At 35.7% G+C, this 19,054-nt stretch overlaps 1 protein-coding gene across 3 annotated transcripts in view; it reads left to right on the forward strand.

Annotated features, from left to right (window-relative positions):
- The first annotated feature begins 5,921 nt into the window (after positions 1–5,921).
- Positions 5,922–19,054, forward strand: part of LOC133650704 (HMG box transcription factor BBX) — a 44,793-nt gene continuing 31,660 nt past the window's right edge. The window contains exon 1 of one of the 3 annotated variants that reach the window (XM_062048268.1): positions 5,922–6,094. The gene's annotated coding sequence lies outside the window, so the exon portion shown is untranslated. The remainder of the gene's footprint in view (positions 6,095–19,054) is intronic. The other 2 variants (XM_062048267.1, XM_062048266.1) reach the window with 2 other exon arrangements.

Here is a 19,054-nt window from a genome sequence, read left to right on the forward strand (position 1 = left end):
TACGTTACAGTAATCGGGACGAGACGTAACGAACGCATGAATAATGATCTCAGCGTCGGTGGTGGACAAAATGGAACGAATGTTAGTGATATTACGGAGATGAAAGAAGGCTGTTTTAATAATACTCTTAATGTGTGACTCAAATGAGAGAGTTGGGTCGAAGATAATACCCAGATTCTTTACAGAGTCGCTTTGTGTAATTGTTTGGTTGTCAAATGTTAAGGTGGTTTTATTAAATAGTTGCCGGTGTCTAGCAGGACCGATAATCAGCATTTCCGTTTTCTTAGCATCGAGTTGCAAAAAGTTAGCGGACATCCATTGTTTAATTTCATTTAGACACGCCTCCAGGTGACTACAATCCGGCGTGTTGGTCAGCTTTAGGGGTATGTAGAGTTGGGTGTCATCAGCATAACAGTGAAAGCTAACACCGTATTTGCGTATGATGTCACCAAGCGGCAGCATGTAGATGCTGAAGAGTGCAGGGCCAAGAACCGAACCCTGTGGAACTCCGCACGTTACCTTAACATACTCCGAAGTCACATTGTTATGGGAGACGCACTGCATCCTGTCAGTAAGAAAGGAGTTCAACCACGAAAAGGCTAAGTCTGACATACTAACGTGTTTTGATACGTTCTAATAAAATGTTATGATCGACGGTATTGAAAGCAGCGCTAAGATCAAAAAGCAGCAACATGGATGACGCATCAGCATCCATAGTTAGCAATAGATCATTAGTCATTTTTGCGAGGGCTGTCTCCGTAGAGTTATTTGCCCTGAAACCGGACTGAAAGGGTTCACAGAGATTGTTAGACGCTACGTGTTCATTTACCTGCTGTGCAACCATTTTTTCGAGGATTTTCGAGATAAAGGATAGGTGGGTCACCGGCCGATAGTTTACCATGAGGTCAGCGTCGAGGTTAGGTCTTTTGAGCAGAGGATGAATAGCTGCTTTTTTGAATGCTAGGGGAACAGTGTCAGAGGAAAGTGAAAAGTTATTAATATTTAGCACTGATGGTACTAATATTACAAACAGCTCCTTGGTAAGTTTCCCAGAAAGTGGGTCAAGTAAACATAGATAGATAGATAGATAGATAGATAGATAGATAGATAGATAGATAGATAGATAGATAGATAGATAGATAGATAGATAGATAGATAGATAGATAGATAGATAGATAGATAGATAGATAGATAGATAGATAGATAGATAGATAGATAGATAGATAGATAGATAGATAGATAGATAGATAGATAGATAGATAGATAGTACTTTATTGATTCCTTCAGGAGAGTTCCCTCAGGAAATTTACAATTCCAGCAGCAGTGTACAGAATTGAGATTGAATTTAAAAAAGTAAATAATGGGGGTATAAATGAAAACAAAATAGAAAAATATTACAATAGAATAAAAACAAAAAGCATCAATGAGAATATTGTTTATTTTGTCCCATTTACACGTTGCAGGAGTTCCTCTAATGTTACTTCATCAAAAAGAGAGAGATTATTTTGGAGGGCAATATCCATCGTACATACATTCGTATCTGTGTTATTAGAACCTAGTTGTAGCTGGAACGTGTTGTCTTTAATCTCCTTTCTAATGAGTTAAATGTTCTTATTAAATAAATTCATAAAGTTGTCAGCCAAGTGGGTGGAGCTACTGAGAGGAGTCCCTTGTTGGGTTAGCAACGCTACTGTACTGAACAAATATTTAAGATCGTTTTTATTGAGGTAGATGAGAATGGAGTAGTAATTAGTTTTGGCTAAGGTAAGCATGCGTTTATAAGTTATTAAACTATCACTCCATGCTTGATGGAAAACCTCAAGTTTAGTCGCATACCATTTGCGTTCCAGCTTTCTACATTATATTTTAAGAGCTCTAGTTTCTTCTGTAAACCAGGGGGTACGCCTTTTAGAGACCTTTTTTAGCTTTAGCGGTGCTATACTATCAATGTCGTCATGCAAAGCATCGTTTAAGTTCTTAGTGAGGTTATCGATAGAGCCCACATAATTTGGGAATGGCGTCATTACCGAAGGCAGTAGGTCAGCAAGAGTTATAGTTGTGACAACATTAATGTTGCGGCTACTAAAGCAGTGGTTATTTTTAGCTTGTTGACAATGAGCCAGAACTTGGAATTTTATAAGGTAATGATCGGACATTACTTTAGTGTACGGGAGTATCATAACTTTGGAGGTGGTGACACCCCGGACAAGGACTAGATCTATCATATTACCATTGCAATGCATGGGTTCATTTATTATTTGTGTAAGCTATCAATTATAGTCTGGGTCTGATGGGGTATTCATATGGATATTAAAATCCTCATTATAATTATACTATCTGTGTGCGTCTCTGGATCAGCGATAAACTCTGAAAATTCATTGATAAAGTCTGAATAGGGCCCAGGAGGGCGGTAGATAACAGCCAGGTAAAGAGGTAGCTGTGTGACAGACCTCATAGTTGTCAGGCTTGTCACTGACAATTTGTTTATGTTTTGGTTTTTCCTCTGTGTGTTTTATTTCCTGTCAGCGCTCTTATTTTTGTTCAGTTTCCTGCTTGTCTCCCTGAGCACTGTTTCCCCTCAGCTGCGGCTGATTGGCTCCTGACCACACCTGGTGTCAATCAGCCGGCTGCTATTTATACTTGCCTCGCCCTCCAGTCAGGGCTGGAGTATTGTAAGCTACTACCTGTTTGCTGTGAGCTGTTCCTGTTTGCTGGTTCCTGATAGCTATTTGCAGTTTGCTGTCTCCTAGCTCCTTGTTTCTTGGTTTCCTGTTAGCTGTATCCTTTTGGCTGTTAGCTGTTTCCAGTTTTCCTGTTTGCTGGTTCTTGATTCCTGTTTTCCTGCGTTTTCTTTTGGACATTAAATCATGTTTCCTTGCATCCAGCCTGCCGTCTCTGCAGCTTGGGGTTCGTCACCACCAATACGTGACAATAGTAAGCACCTCAAATTATTCATATTTATTACTTAGGTCAGGGATAAGGTTAAGGTTTTCATTGTATTTTAGTGCGACTCCTCCACCCGTTTTAAGGGGATGGGCAATATGTGCATTCATATAGTTAGGAGGCGATGCCTCGTTAAGCGGGAAAATTTAATCTGGTTTGAGACAGGTTTTGCTGAGACCAATGATGTTAAGATTGTTGTCTCTAATGACCGCATTAGCTAATAACGTTTTGGGAGACAATGCTCTGATGTTTTAAAAGCCCATATTATAGGTAGTGGGCTGTTTTGAGGAATTTTTGTTAATGGTATCCGTAGTAGTGATATTAATAACATTATGTTTATTTTGTGTAGTGCGCCTTAAATAATTTTTTATCACATCTAGGAATTGATATGATGAGGACCTTGAGATTATTTGTTTGCTGCTGCGATAGATTGAATGCGTCATAATTGTCCACCTCAGTACAATGGATTTTCACCTCTGGCACAGTCACTTACAGAAAAAACATTATGTGAGTTGTGTATTTTTTTCTACGAGAAATGCCATGTGTGCAGGAATTGCCAAGCCTGGCGATGGTTAGTACTAGCTTAACTGACTCCTCACCCGGACTAAGAGACACTGTAATTGCCTGTGTCCAAGCTTACTCTAGTGTAGTTAGTCAAGCGTGACTCAGCCAGTAATGTATATTCCTAGGTAGAGTGATGGCACCTTCAGGGTGAAAGCCGTCCCTCCTCAGCAAGCCAGGTTTTCCCCAGAAAGAGGGCCAATTATCAATAAACGTTAGTCCCTGTTGTCTACAAAAACGAGCCAGCCACTTGTTAAGCGAGACTAATCTGCTGTACCTCTCATCATTCCCCGTTGCGGGCAGGGGGCCAGATACAAGTACTCGATGCCTGGACATCTTTCTAGCGGGATTAGAAGTCCTAGCTAAATTCCTCTTTGTAATCTCTGACTGTCTCATCCAAGTGTCATTGGAGTGTACAACTATGTTTGCCTAGCTAGTGGTGTAATTAGCCAGTAGTACGTGTTTACCAGTGGTGGGCCGTCAGGGTCAGCAAGGCCTTCTCTGCTGGCCTAACATAACCAGAAATCATGACCATAATTAAAGATAAAATATTTTTTTTATTTACTTTCCCTGAATATCTGCCAGGGGCCTTCAGAATTTACAATGCGGGCGTTCGTGCACTGTAAGTGAACGGGGACATAGACTTGATAGACAATTGCGATAGCCAATCAGATCACAAGTTGTTGATATTAGCCTATCCAAGTAGACTAATGTTAACGAGACTGTGATTGGATACTCACTTGTGATTCCAAAGTGAGTATCCATTCACACGTTGCAATTTAGCAGGAAGCAGGAAGTATTGCGCTGTAGCCATACCGGGATAGCAGAGAAGGAGAACAAAATGTTGATTAGGTGACAGATATATATTTGCAAGGCCATTTTAAAGAAGTTGTATTATATACAATATGTTGAGGGAAATAAATCAAATGGAGCAAAATCACTAAACATTAACAAAAACTATTACTGATTTAAATTTCTAAAGTATTGTAAACAATAACAAAAAACAACCCAAAAAAAGGTTTTGATATAATAAACAATATTGATGTTATCACTGTAGTATGGATCATATACTGATACTGTACTTGGTATCATTACTATCGATATTTGTATCAATCTGCTCACCCCTGTTTACATTCAAGAGCGCTAGCTTAGCGGTTACCATGGCTTTTTAATCCTCCTATCGTGTGTAGTGCAGCATTAGCTATTTTTTGTCCTCTCGTCCTCTAGTGATAATGCTACTTGTAAAAAACATGTTAACGTTTTCCCGCCACGGAAGCGAGAGTTAGTTAATCGCTATATTTTTAGCATGGACGCTACGTTTCGTTTAGGACACGTTTATTTGCTTGTCGCTGTCAAATTTGCGAGACACAGCTTGAATGTGTCATCAAAATACATAACCACGAATATAACTATATTATTAAAAGCTTTATCGTCGGTCAAATTTAAATAATCTTGTAAACATCGTCTGTATTGAACAACCCGATGTTGAGGTCATTGATTACTAATTTATTGTTAAAGTTTATGTTGCGTGCAGTTAAACTAGTTGGAGGTAGTCCTGAAAAAGAAGTGTCCTGATCAATATCATTATTGTAATGCAGTCTTAGTCAATCATTTATCCATCCCTTGTGTGTTGTACCTTTTAATGTCTTTGTAGTCGAGATGATGTGATCTTAGTTTTTTGTCCAGTTCCTTAATGTCTTTGATCACAAGTATCAGATGCTCCTTGATGTGCATGTTTGTTCCTTTCATCTTACATGTCTGTTGTTGCAAAGCTATTTGTGTGTGTGTGTGTGTGTGTGTGTGTGTGTGTGCGCGCGCGCGTGTGCGCGTGCGTGTGCGTGTGTGTGAGTGTGTGTGTGTCTAATAGGTTAGGTTGGACTTTCTTTATTGCACAATAGGGAAATTCTGTGGTTGCGGTGCAGATTTTACACACTTAAAACAAAAAGGTAAAAACTAATAAAAACAATAAAAAAAACTAAAAATGAGTAATAGTAAAATAACACCACTGGGTAGACATATACAAACGATTGCACCGTATATAAAAAATTAAATCAAATTAATGTATAACCTGTTTTTATCATTTCATTCTATCCCTCTAAGTTAGAACAGTTTTAGACTGTTCATATCTTTTTAGGAGGTAAACTTACAAAATGAACAGGGGATCAAATACTTATTTTCCCTCCTGCACTATACTGCCGCCTGTGCTTTGGCCCTTAAAGATGTATTCAAACTTTTTGTTTTCCAAGATGGAATGATTGCAATATTTCTCAAGTATAGCTAAAGGTGGGAATTTATTTAGTTTTTTCTTACGCAAGATCAAAATTATTCATACTCCAATACATACGTATGTACATTTGTACACACAATAAAGGCTATTCAACTGGTATAAATGATTCCGGATGTGTCACGAGCGATGTGGTGGGTTTTAATTTGGTAAGCAATATCCTTACTTCCGGTTATGTCTGTGCTACTCGGTGCAGTTGTGTTGAGCACAGCCCGTACTGAAGAACTGTTAGGTTGTGTCAATAAGTTAAAAAGGTGGACGACACGAATAATGAGAGGCCCTCGCGGTACTTGAACAGGAAAAAAGGTTAGTGAACACATTAAAATAGGCCATGACCCCACAACATTGTCTTTCATTGATTTTCCGTTAAAACACGGTCGCTAATTCATCATCGCCCTCGCAGTTTAATCAACGTGAAAAAAATGGAGATGATGTCCGCCCGATTTTTCGCCGACAACGAATGTGATAGTTTGTGTGCTCCACATTGTGATGTTTCAATCTATTCCCCACCACTGTCCGAAACTATTGTAAAACATCGCACAGCAACTGTTTTTGGTGACATTGTATAACTTACCTTTTCTCTCGGTTCCTGTATGCGTTCCACGTCAAATGTGCAATACATGTAACGCAGCAGCCGCGTAAGTGCGGACATTACAGTGAGTTTTGTTCGCGGATTTTGAAGAATCCCGTCTTGTTATCATTCGATCTCCAAACAGTGACACGTCCAGTTAGCAGGCTGTAGCGTTAGCACGCTAACTAGCTACTTTATTCCTAGTAACACGCCTGTAAACAAATGTTGCCCACCGGTGTGTACACTTTTACAGAATACCCTCGGTTTAATTCATCGGCGCCGATGTTTTTACGCGACGATGGATACATTTCGACGCAGAGTTTGACGGTGTAAAATGTCCATATTAGTTTACTGTACTTGGTTTTTCCTCTTCGCAACCGAAGCAAGATGGACTCTCATCCAGCTTGTCAGTCTTGCCGAAGCGAGCAAACATATAAGCTGAAGAGGACTGTATGTGCAAACATGTCGCAGATTCGTTAAGTCACAAATCCCGGGATGTTACCGAAGAGGAAAAGCTAATATAGATGATGAACTGGGCCAAACATATTACCTTTGATCTCAGTTACTGGAAGTCTCCTAACGCTGTTAAAATATACCTGCGTGAATGACATTCACACAGTTGTTGTAGGGGTTGGGCCTACACGTTATGTTTTGGTCAGACTCAATGAGTGAAGTGAAGCAAAATCAGAATGTTATCAAAATGTCCCACAGATGTTGAACCCGGTGTGATCTTGCACTGTGCAGCCTAATTCAATCTATTCCATGGTGCAGAAAAAGTGACCATGTCATGCCTGACAGTACTCTTTTGTAGATTATGGGTTATCATTGCTGCACGGCCCAAAAGGATAGGCTCTGGCAGTATCGTCTTAATGATGTAAGCAATGCCATTTCTATACACTCAAAGTTGGATATAGTGCCATCCTATATAACGTGACGATCTATATAAAGCGTTCGAGCCGCGGACCCGGGATTTTTTGCCCGTTTCCATCAGGACATCTTCGCAGACATCACGGGCCTGGAAGACCCACCATTTGGACATTGTAAAGATAAAGATACTGCATTTACGGAACATTATTGATTTCGCAAGGTGCCAACTAAATGGACCTTTGAAGCAACGCTCAATAAAAAGCTTCTTTACCTCATAAAGCACCCAGTTTAAACTCATGTATACTTAATCACTAAACTTTCTATTGGACAAACTTAAACATTCTTTCTGTTATTTTTTACGATACCATTTTGTCTATTACTACTTTGATAAACAACACAAAGTTTCAGGATAATGCATGTTTTGTCAAATGTTGTCTTTTTCTATATAAAATTTAGTTTGGGATAATTTTTTGTATTTTTTTTTAAAAGAGAGGGGTATAAAAATAAGGATCTCACGGTCTCAGGTATAATACGATCTGTATTTTTTTGACCAAAACGACCGTGGTATATAAAAGGGAAAAGCACTTTTTTTTGCAATTTTGCCTATCATTCAAAATCCTGAAGACAAGCACACATTTTTCCTTTTCGTATGCACTCTAACTAGTCAATAAATACCAGCAAAAGTCTGCTTACAATGGAGCCTTTTGGGAGTCACCTACTGTATATATTCTGCCTATAAAGCGCTTTAAAAAACATCCAAACTCATCAATGTTTTAACACACTGTAAGTATACATATAATGTAGTAACAGGCACATGAATAATACATGTAATATTTATGTATTTTGCTCAATTTAAGCATACAGCGCCATATCAATTTCACAAATGCATCACAACGTTCACTTTTTCATTCAACAACTTTGAGATGGACAAGCAGTTGAAAATGGGTGGATGGAACAACATTGATTACTACTCACTGCAGACACGAGAGCCAACAAACGTAATTAAACATCACTTACTGTACAATGTCTGGGATGCCGACTGTTAGGATGTTGATATATTCCCGTTTTGATAAAGAATGACTCGCTAAGAAAAATAGGAGTTGAACAAAGCATCTTTTCTGGGCTTTTTCTCCATTTCCGGGTCTAAGTTGGCTGTCAAAGTGTACCAACATCTCATTTTATGTCCACATCATTTTATCAAAAAGGTAAGAGGCATGATTTATAATCTATAATAAACTTTCACAAGCTCCGAGGCAAGAAAGCAGCTCACCAGCTCATGATGTCAATACAGCAGCATAAAGTTAAAGTACCAATGATAGTCAAACACACACTAGGTGTGGTGAAATTATCCTCTGCATTTGACCCATCACCCTTGATCACCCCCTGGGAGGTGAGGGGAGCAGTGAGCAGCAGCAGCGGTGGCCGCACCCAGGAATAATTTTTGGTGATTTAACCCCCAATTCTAACCCTTGATGCTGAGTGCCAAGCAGGGAGGTAATGGGTCCCATTTTTATAGTCTTTGGTATGACTCGGCCGGGGTTTCAACTCACGACCTACCGATCTCAGGGCAGACACTCTAACCACAAGAAGGAAGTTACCTCTCTCTGATCAATGTGTCGCTAAATGTAAGTCTTTAACGTTAGTGCTTATAACAATATATCTAATACTTGGTTAATCTTCAGGTCACGAAATGTAAAAGGAGTATTGTTGCCACTTTTTGGATGGTGATTTATTGGGTTTTTTGGGCGGAATACTGTAGACGCAACGACATCATGTCTTCATGGCTCCCATTCACTCCATTCATTGAAAGCAGGCTTTTATTGAACGTTATTTACGAGTTAGAATGCATTAAACCAAAAATGTTCTTGTCTCATAAGGATTGTGAATTATAGGCAAAATTCCAAAAAAAGAGCAGTTCCCCTTTAAATAGTTTCACCTGGAAGTACTATTGTTATGCATTTAGTTAATGGAGGCAAACATTGACACATTCTCTAAGTTGTCTATGAAAATTGTATTGAATAAACTGGCAATTATAAATGTTCCCATAGTACACATGCGGCTAGGGCTGGTCGATATATCAAAAAAAAAATCACTCTAATTTTTTTCATATGATCCGATCTGGATTAATATCAAAACATTTTTTGTTTGTTTTTTACTACAGGTGCAAAGGTACAGGTAACCCACGCTACGGTCCATACCTGGTTTTAAACCCATTGTTTTTGCTTTTTTTTTTTGGTGCGTTGTGTGGGGTTATAGAGAACAACTTTTTTCCTGTTATTTATTTATTTTTTTTGCTTGTCAACACAAACATTCTACATTAAACACAGTATCATTGGTGTAGTGAATACTATAATACTTTTATTTCAAGTTAACATTTACTAAACAACACTTTCAAATGGTAAATTAATATCTGTATTCTTTAATTACTTGTATACATCTGGGGCCGTACTTATCAAGCTTCTTAGAATTACTCCTAAGAAGTCTGCTAAGAGTTGACTTAAGAGTAAATAAATTCTTCGCTGAAAGCTGCACTTAAAAGTTAGTTATCAAGCGTCTTACTCACACTTTCAGCGAAGTGTAGGACTGAATCTTAAGTGTCACACTCAGAGCTGAATTACGACATTACTATGTGCCGTAAACGGAATTTTAGGTGACGTCATTTCTGTGTCCATAGAAATGACCAATCACGGAAGGGAATCCGTTGTCTAAGAATAAAGAAATATCTTGGAAATATTTAAGTGGACAATGGGAGTGTATATTTTGACAATAAACTACAAAATAATACAAAACAAACTAGTCCCCGCCGGCACTCACGCTACCGCTCCCTCTCTTCTCTCGCCCACACACTCACTGACGTCACTCACCTCACGGCCACACACATACGCTACTCTCATAACATTTTCTTTCCAATTCATTAATTAGGCAACTAATTTGAAAGTGGTGTGGGTGGCTCTATATATACTAGCCCACTGCAGCCACATGCAGAAATCAACAAGGAATCGAAAAGTATTAAATCTGTGACAAAAATAATACCCGCTCTGTCTAAACGATACCGTTTGATCAGCTGCTCGTCATCAAACAAATCCAGGACATCGTTCCGCTCCCTGAACGTTCGGCCACGTCTCTCTCGCCTCAGTGCCATCCCCTGCTGGCAACTCCTAACCACTTAAGACACCTCTGAAGGTCTCTTAAATATCGTGGAGAGTAGGAGTGATTCTTAGACTTAAGAACGTTGATAAAAAACTTTTATTTTTAAATTTGAGAGTAGGACTAAATTTCGCAAATTCTCAGGACTTAAGTGTAAAATGGCACTCTAAGAAGCTTGATAAGTACGGCCCCAGTGCTTCTAACCTGTGCTTTTGCAAGTGCTGACCCATATTGTGGAGCTTTTAAAACTCAAATTCTGTATCTTATATTGAATGAAAATACATTAAAGTGCAGTTTGAATTTGAGGTACTGCAAAAAATGTGTTAAAAAATGTAATCAAATGTAATGATTATAGCAGGATTTTTTAAATTTATTTATCCACAAACAAAAAGAACACAGTGTCTGCAGAGATTTATGCAGACACTTTGTATTCATCAATCAATCAATCAATGTTTATTTATATAGCCCTAAATCACAAGTGTCTCAAAGGGCTGCCTGCACAAGCCACAACGACATCCGCGGTACAGAGCCCACATAAGGGCAAGGAAAAACTCACCCCAGTGGGACGTCGATGTGAATGACTATGAGAAACCTTGGAGAGGACCGCATATGTGGGGAACCCCCCCCCCCCCCCTCTAGGGGAGACCGAAAGCAATGGATGTCGAGTGGGTCTGACATAATATTGTGAAAGTCCAGTCCATACTGGATCTAACATATTAGTGAGAGTCCAGTCCATAGTGGATCATGTACAATCGTGGTCAAAAGTTTACATACACTTGTAAAGAACATAATGTCATGGCTGTCTTGAGTTTGCAATAATTTCTACAACTCTTATTTTTTTGTGATAGAGTGATTGGAGCGCATGCTTATTGGTCACAAAAAATATTCATGAAGTTTGGTTATTTTATGAATTGTGTCTACTGAAAATGTGACCAAATCTGCTGGGTCAAAAGTATACATACAGCAATGTTAATAACGTTTGGTTACATGTCCCTTGGCAAGTTTCATTGCAGTAAGGCGCTTTTGGTAGCCATTCAGTACTGTGGTGTCAAGAGGAGCGGTCAAAAATTCAACCAGAAGCTTGTGCATGGCTACCTAAAGCGCCATATTGCAGTGAAACTTGCCAAGGGACAGGTAAGCAAATATTAACCAAAAATAAGAGTTGTAGAAATTATTGGAAACTCAAGACAGCCATGACGTTATGTTCTTTACAAGTGTATGTAAACTTTTGACCACCACTGTATGCATGCATGCATGTATGCATACATGTATGTATATATATATATATATGTATGTATATATATATATATATGTATATGTATGCATGCATGTATGTATGTGTGTGTATGTATGTATGTATGTATGTATGTATGTATGTATGTATGTATGTATGTATGTATGTATGTATATATATATGTGTATATATATATATATATATATACGTGTGTGTGTGTGTGTGTGTGTGTGTGTGTGTGTGTGTGTGTGTGTGTGTGTGTGTGTGTGTGTGTGTGTGTGTGTGTGTGTGTGTGTGTGTGTGTGTGTGTCCGTGCGTGCGTGCGTGCGTGCGTGCGTGCGTGCGTGCATACATATGTATGTATGTGTGTATACATATGTATGCATGCATGTATGTATACATATGTATGCATGCATATGTATGCATGCATTTATGTATATATGTATGCATGCATATGTATGCATGCATTTATGTATATATGTATGTATACATATGTATGCATGCATGTATGTATATATGTATGTATACATATGTATGCATGCATGTATGTATATATGTATGTATACATATGTATGCATGCATGTATGTATATATGTATGTATACATATGTATGCATGCATGTATGTATATATGTATGTATACATATGTATGCATGCATGTATGTATGTATGCATGTATGTATATATGTATGTATGCATGCATGTATGTATATATGTATGTATGCATGCATGCATGTATGTATATATGTATGTATGCATGCATGCATGCATGTATGTATATATGTATGTATACATATGTATGCATGCATATATGTATATATGTATGCATGCATGTATGTATGTATGCATGCATGCATGTATGTATATATGTATGTATACATATGTATGCATGCATGTATGTATATATGTATGCATGCATGTATGTATGTATGTCTGTATGCATATGTATGCATGCATGTATGTATGTATGTATGCATATGTATATATGCATGTATGTATATATATATATATATATGTATATATATATATATATATATATATATATATATATATATATATATATATATACCAATGTGTATACATATGTATGTATATGTATGTATGTATGCATGCATGTATGTATGTATGTATGTATGTATACATATGTATGCATGCATGCATTTATGTATGTATACATATGTATGCATGCATGCATTTATGTATGTATACATATGTATGCATGCATGCATTTATGTACGTATACATATGTATGTATGCATGCATGTATGTATACATATGTATGCATGCATGTATGTATATATGTATGTATACATATGTATGCATGCATGTATGTATATATGTATGTATACATATGTATGCATGCATGTATGTATGTATACATATGTATGCATGCATGTTTGTATATATGTGTGCATGCATGTATGTATATATGTATGTATACATATGTATGTATATATGTATGTATACATATGTATGCATGCATGTTTATATATATATATGTATGCATGCATGTATGTATATGTATGTATACATATGTATGTATACATATGTATGTATATATGTATGTATACATATGTATGTATATATGTATGTATACATATGTATGTATATATGTATGTATACATATGTATGTATACCAATGTGTATACATATGTATGTATATGTATGTATGTATGCATGCATGTATGTATGTATGTATACATATGTATGCATGCATGCATTTATGTATGTATACATATGTATGCATGCATGCATTTATGTATGTATACATATGTATGCATGCATGCATTTATGTACGTATACATATGTATGTATGCATGCATGTATGTATACATATGTATGCATGCATGTATGTATATATGTATGTATACATATGTATGCATGCATGTATGTATATATGTATGTATACTTATGTATGCATGCATGTATGTATATATGTATGTATACATATGTATGCATGCATGTTTGTATATATGTGTGCATGCATGTATGTATATATGTATGTATACATATGTATGTATATATGTATGTATACATATGTATGCATGCATGTTTATATATATATATATGTATGCATGCATGTATGTATATGTATGTATACATATGTATGTATATATGTATGTATACATATGTATGTATATATGTATGTATACATATGTATGTATATATGTATGTATATATGTATGTATACATATGTATGTATATATGTATGTATACATATGTATGTATATATGTATGTATACATATGTATGTATATATGTATGTATACATATGTATGTATACATATGTATGTATATATGTATGTATACATATGTATGTATATATGTATGTATACATATGTATGCATGTTTGTATACATATGTATGCATGCATGTATGTATATATGTATGTATACATATGTATGCATGCATGTATGTATACATATGTATGCATGCATGTATGTATATATGTATGTATACATATGTATGCATGCATGTATGTATGTATATATGCATGTATGTATATATATATGTATACATATGTATGCATGCATGTATGTATGTATACATATGTATGTATGCGTGCATGCATGTATGCATATGTATGTATGCATGTATACGTATGTATGCATGCATGTATGTATGCATGTATACTTATGTATGCATGCATGTATGTATGCAGGTATACGTATGTATGCATGCATGTATGTATGCATGTATACGTATGTATGCATGCATGTATGTATATATGTATGTATACGTATGTATGCATGCATGTATGTATATATGTATGCATGCATTTATTTCTATATGTATGTATACATATGTATGCATGCATGCATGTATGTATGTATGTATATATGTATGTATACATATGTATGCATGCATGCATGTATATATACATATGTATGTATACACATTTATGCATGCATGCATGCATGTATATATACATATGTATGTATACATATTTATGCATGTATGTATGTATGTATGTATGCATGTATGTGTATATATATATATATATATATGTATGTATACAGTACATATGTATGCATGCATGCATGTATGTGTATGTGTATATGTATGTATACATATGTATGCACTATGCATGCATGTATGTGTATATAAAGTTAAAGTACCAATGATTGTCACACACACACACTAGGTGTGGCGAAATTATTCTCTGCATTTGACCCATCACAACTTGATCACCCCCTGGGAGGTGAGGGGAGCAGTAGCGGTGGCTGCGCCCGGGAATCATTTTTGGTGATTTAACCCCCAATTCCATCCCTTGATGCTGAGTGCCAAGCAGGGAGGTAATGGGTCCCATTTTATATATGCATGCATGTGTGTATATATTAGAGATGCGCGGTTTGCAGACACACCCGCGGGTAATCCGCGGGTCGGGCGGGTGAATGACGAAAAAAATAAATTTTAAATAGATTCGGGCGGATGGCGGTTGAACCAATTCGGAAATATATATACATAGTTAAATGTATAAAGAGAATCCTTCCTATGTGTCCCAGCAACAAGTGCCGCAAGTGAGCGCTCCTTCAGCGCAGCAGGGGCATTTTAGAGAGGGCGCATTTTAGCGGCCAGGTGCTCTCGCCTGCATGAATCCTGGCACTGTAGATGCCATTTTATTCCTGCATAGTGCTAAAAAAAAAAAGTAAGTAGACATACGGTTGGATATGTTAAACGAATTAGTCTACGTTACCTAGGCTATACCAAATAAGCCCATGTCTAACCTATATTGAGTTCGGTCAGCTGAATAATTTTGATGGTTACGTGTTGTTTGGGCGCACTACAATGCAAAGGAATTAAGGCAATTGCGTTGTTTATTGTGTTTTTTTTCTATTGGAGATATACTACTGTGTGTTAATTATTTGGCCTCGCTTTCAAGTGAAGCGCATCTCTGATTGGCTACAATGTAAGGCCATTTAGCCTGCTTAGTTAGTCGCGACCGTCTATTTTCATTATAATTCAATTATTATTATTTATTTAATTTATTTTTGTTTAAATAGGGATGACATACATATGTTGTTGTATAATTTAAGTTTGTGCGCGTGATTGACAGCCTAAGGCTTATGAGGCACATTTTTTTTAAATTTTTTTATTTCAACTTAAAAACATATGAGCTTATGCCTATGCCTACAACATAGGCTATGTGTTCATCTTTATTTTCCTGCTTGTCGTTGACAATGGAGATTTTCTGATATTTTGTCATGGCTGCAGATCAATCAATAATGGTTCATCTTTGTCGCAAAATTTTTCACTGTGCACCCCGCCCTCGTCCCTATTTGAGCACTTTAACGTTAACAAGTTAATATTCATTGAAATAAATTCAGAACATTTTTTTTACCTAACGAAAATATAGGCCTTGTCTTTCTAAAACATTTTTTTAACTTCTTAAAAGCATTGTTCTGCTTGCTGCAACTGCGCACACAAAGTGTGAGGAACGCACTCCTGACAACAATAGTCAACACTTTCTTAATGGAAATGACAATAATATTATAATAATGATAAATACCGCCCGGGTGGCGGGCGGTTGTGGTTTTGATAAAATGTTGGTTCGGGTGTATGGCGGGTGGATGACGACTTTCGTGATGCGGTTGCGGATGAAATAATTGCCTATCCGCGCATCTCTAGTATATATGTATGCATGCATGCATATATGTGTATATATACATATGTATGCATGCATGCATGTATATATGTATGTATACATATTTATGCATGCATGTATATATACATATGTATGTATACATATTTATGCATGCATGTATATATACATATGTATGTATACATATTTATGCATGTATGTATGTATGTATATGTGTATGTATGTATGCATGTATGTGTATATATATGTATGTATACAGTACATATGCATGCATGCATGTATGTGTATATGTATGTATACATATGTATGCACTATGCATGCATGTATGTGTATATAAAGTTAAAGTACCAATGATTGTCACACACACACACTAGGTGTGGCGAAATTATTCTCTGCATTTGACCCATCACAACTTGACCACACCCTGGGAGGTGAGGGGAGCAGTAGCGGAGGCTGCGCCCGGGAATCATTTTTGGTGATTTAACCCCCAATTCCATCCCTTAATGCTGAGTGCCAAGGAGGGAGGTAATGGGTCCCATTTTATATATGCATGCATGTATGTATATATGTATGCATGCATGCATGTATGTGTATATATACATATGTATGCATGCACGCATGTATGTATATATGTATACATATCAGTGTTTCCCATAAACTGTCAAGATACCTGTGGCGGTGGGGGCGTGGCTATGGGCGTGGTCACCTTGACATCATTGATTAATTTGCATAATTTACTACATTGATATGATTTTCTCTAAAAAGGCTAAAAAATGTATACTTACTAATTAATTATAACAGTTTTGTTATAAACGTCCATCCATCCATCCATCCATCAATTTTACAATATAATTACAACACTTTATGTACATATTTATATACAGATTTGAACAATAAGTTATTCACTCAAATATATTTATTAATTGTGGTTCTTTCAAAAAATATATATTATAAAATATAAAAGCTAAAATGTCTCTTAAAGCTCTGCCCCTTTATTTAGTGCATACTAAATAATTTAAAATTAGCCTACTACTACAACCATATTATTTACCAGCAACATAAAGTGAAACCGAGGCAGAGGTGTCCTGCCACAGTCAGTAACAAATAAACAGAAAGCAGTAGTTGTCAAATACAAATAAGGCAACAAGAGAAGTATCCTACACTTCTCTTTTGTAAAGTAATTCTGAACAGCCTATATGGGCATCTACATCAACTATATGATTTGCCTGAGAAGCTGGACAGGACAACAACAAAAAAAAAAATCTATTTGTGGCGGACGTATTTCTTTCGTGGCGGGCCTCCACAAATAAATGAATGTGTGGGAAACACTGCATATGTATGCATGCATGCATGTATGTATATATGTATACGTATGTATGCATGCATGCATGTACCGTATGTATACATATGTATGTATGCATATATGTATGTATATATGTATGTATGCATATATGTATGTATATATGTATGCATACGTATGCATGCATATATGTATGTATATATGTATACATACGTATGCATGCATGTATGTATGTATACATATGTATGTATACATATGTATGTATGTATGCATATATGTATGTATATATGTATGTATGCATATATGTATGTATATATGTATGCATACGTATGCATGCATATATGTATGTATATATGTATACATACGTATGCATGCATATATGTATGTATACATATGTATGTATACATATGTATGTATACATATGTATGTATGTATGCATATATGTATGCATACATATGTATGTATGTATGTATGCATACATATGTATGTATGTATGCATATATGTATGTATATATGTATGCATATATGTATGTATATATGTATGCATATATGTATGTATATATGTATACATATATATGTATACATATGTATGTATATATGTATACATATGTATGTATATATGTATACATATGTATGTATATATGTATACATATGTATGTATATATGTATACATATGTATGTATATATGTATACATATGTATGTATATATATGTATGTATATATATGTATGTATGTATACATATGTATATATGTATACATGTGTATGCATATGTATGTATATAAGTATGCATATGTATGTATATATGTATGCATATGTATATATGTATGCATATGTATGCATATGTATGTATATATGTATACATATGTATGCATATGTATGTATGTATGTATGCATATGTATGCATATGTATGTATGTACTGTATATATGTATACATATGTATGTATGTATGTATATATGTATGTACTGTATATATGTATACAAATGTATGTATGTATGTATGTACGGTATGCATACTGTATATGTATGTATACATATATGTATGTATATATGTATACATATGTATGTATATATATGTATATGTATGTATATATGTATACATATGTATGTATATATATGTATATGTATGTATTCTTTCGTGGCGGGCCTCCACAAATAAATGAATGTGTGGGAAACACTGCATATGTATGCATGCATGCATGTATGTATATATGTATACGTATGTATGCATGCATGCATGTATGTATGCATATATGTATGTATGCATATATGTATGTATATATGTATGCATACGTATGCATGCATATATGTATGTATATATGTATACATACGTATGCATGCATATATGTATGTATACATATGTATGTATACATATGTATGTATGTATGCATATATGTATGCATATATGTATGTATATATGTATGCATATATGTATGCATATATGTATGTATATATGTATGCATATATTTATGTATATATGTATACATATGTATGTATATATGTATACATATGTATGTATATATGTATACATATGTATGTATATATGT

Source organism: Entelurus aequoreus, linkage group LG05, assembly GCF_033978785.1.
Source record: "Entelurus aequoreus isolate RoL-2023_Sb linkage group LG05, RoL_Eaeq_v1.1, whole genome shotgun sequence".
Lineage (NCBI taxonomy): Eukaryota > Metazoa > Chordata > Actinopteri > Syngnathiformes > Syngnathidae > Entelurus > Entelurus aequoreus.